The sequence below is a fragment of the Cyprinus carpio genome, chromosome B7 (genome assembly GCF_018340385.1).
Source record: "Cyprinus carpio isolate SPL01 chromosome B7, ASM1834038v1, whole genome shotgun sequence".
Classification (NCBI taxonomy): domain Eukaryota; kingdom Metazoa; phylum Chordata; class Actinopteri; order Cypriniformes; family Cyprinidae; genus Cyprinus; species Cyprinus carpio.
The window spans coordinates 33,750,845-33,753,453 of NC_056603.1; positions in this window are offsets into that span (position 1 = coordinate 33,750,845).

Sequence of the window (2,609 nt, forward strand, 5' to 3'; positions counted from 1 at the left end):
AACTTATTCACTTTTAAGGTCAGCTATTCTGTCCTGCGTGTTGGTGTGGCAAAACAATACGGCAGAGAGGAGATATCAAAATAGTTATTTTAATGATCCACAGGAGAAGCAGGCACATCAAACACAAATCAAAATAATCTTACATCAATATTAAGCGGACAAAGCAAAATGGAGAACACAGATTTTTAAATAGTAGGGCGTAATCAGTGGGAAACAGAAACAGGTGTGGGGCTAATTAATTAAATAAGCAAGAAAGGAACATGACCAAATAAGGAAACTCAATAAGAACAGAAGAGTCCATTACTGTGAGGAATAAAATCATTGAGACAATCACTAACCATGACACAATCTATGAAATTATTTTTGCATATTAGCAATTATACGAAAATAATATAATGTGATTCAACGCTGAAACATACCTTTTTTTAAAAATCTTGTGTTTCCAGTGACAACCGGGACTAATATTTTCCCGAGTCGCTTAACACGTTTAAAACAGGAATCTCATGAATATTCATGTATGCTCCGCCCAGTGACACCAAATATCTCAGACAATCCAATATTTCAGAACACTGGCACCACCACTTGCAGATTTTAATGATAACAGTGAAAAGAACTTAAAAATATGCCTTCCCATGCTCGATTGTACATATAAGAGTAATACAGCATTTAAATCTGTAAATGGTCTACTTTTATTTGTGTACAATCACAATATCAAAAAAACATTGTGCTTTTGCAAAATAAAGAAAACCAAAACAAAAACAAAAAAAGGGTGTGCTTTTAGCCGTCTCAATCTCACATCTATTTAAAATGTGTCACTAAAATGAACTAAAACTCAGCAAATATTTTACACACATACAAGAGAGATATATCTATAGAAAGCTTGACATGTCTACTTTTTAAACGGCAAGTCATGTCAAAACAAATATTATGTGACAAAGTATGAAACCAACTTTGATGTCAAATCTTGTCTCCCGGGTGCTTACATTATCTCTAATATCACACCCACGCTACCAATTGCGCTTTTTTATATTATAATAGTCCACTTGAGAAGCCCGTGATGTAAACTTCACATCACAGCAAAACAAAAACAGCTAGACTTTTCCCCAAGTTCATCTTCAAGCATTGCCTTTTTGGGAAAAAGACATGCTGAGGAAATAATAAGGGGGAGAATTTACCTCATATAAAAAAGGCGTTGAGAAAGTAAAATCTTTTTTTTTATTAGCCTACTTGCATTAGTTGTTATTGAGTTACTGTGACATAACTTGTACATATTTTACGTGAATTTTTTAGACTTTTTTTTCCCAAAACCCTGATTCCCTGACAAAATGTATAATCAAGTGAAATATAAAGATTCATTCACTGCATCTAATGTTCACGACACCAGGATGTTTTTTTTTTTTTATGTTCTATAAAAAAAGTAAAGTGAAAGTGATGTGACATACACAAGTATGGTGACCCATACTCAGAATTCGTGTTTCTGCATTTAACCTATCCAAAGTGCACACACTCAGCAGTGAACACTAGTGTTGTTTTTGGTGGCCTGTTTTAATTTTAGTTTTAGTCTAGTCTTTGTGTGAAGCTGTCATTTTAGTTTTTATTACTTTTAGTCACATACATACTTTTTTTAGTCGGGGCGAAAACTGATGACATTTTAGTCTAGTTTTGATCAATGAAAATTGTATTTTAGTCTCTTTTTAGTAATGCCATTCTATTTAACCCAGTCAATATAGTAAAAGTAGTAGTATATGACGAAACCAAAATTATCTTATTATATTATTGTTACCTTGTAGACTCAAGAATATATCCATTCCAGACATGGAAGACTCTCTGATTTGAATTTACAACATTTATTTTAACAACCAAACATGTTAGAAGAACACACAAATAAATTTAAATAAAAAAACAATAAATAAAAATAATAAAAAAAAATCTGCAAATTTTTTCTCCCAAAGACGGGACCCCTCGGCTGGCCAGCCATTGGTCCCTTTCTCTGTGTCAAGGCTGATTTAAATTTTGGCGGGCCCCCAAGTTCGCCCGGGGGCGTGGAAAATGTGACGCCCTGCTTTTTGCCCGGAAATTTGCTTTTCGGAACTCATTTCATGTGGCAAAGCACAACTTTTTTTTTAACTTTCCTCACAGCTCTGCATCCAACATGCCCAAAATTCAGGGCGATTCTAGGAACATGCACCTCTGTGCCGGGTTTGTGTGAAACAGAAGCAGTTTAATGTGAAGTTCAAAACCCCTCAGGTGCTTTTTGACGGAAAAACGCTTTTTTTTTTTTTTTTTTTTTTTTTGAAAAATAAAAATAAAATGCTGCATAGTTTATCCAAGGCTTCTATGTGAAGTACATTTTATTGGTATTGTATAAAATAGAATAAGAATCATTTAGATATTAATTATACACTACTTGCTTTCAGTTGTCTTGTGTTTGATGTGAAATACAGCCAATAGTTTTATTTTTTTAAGTTTGTACATAAAGAAATTATTAATTCATCAACTCATTCATCACAAGACTTGCAAATACTGGCAAATGACTTCTCACCGGTGATTCCCGATGGTTTTAGGGGACAATTACTCCTCGTGACTTCTCACCGGTAATTGGAAGTGAC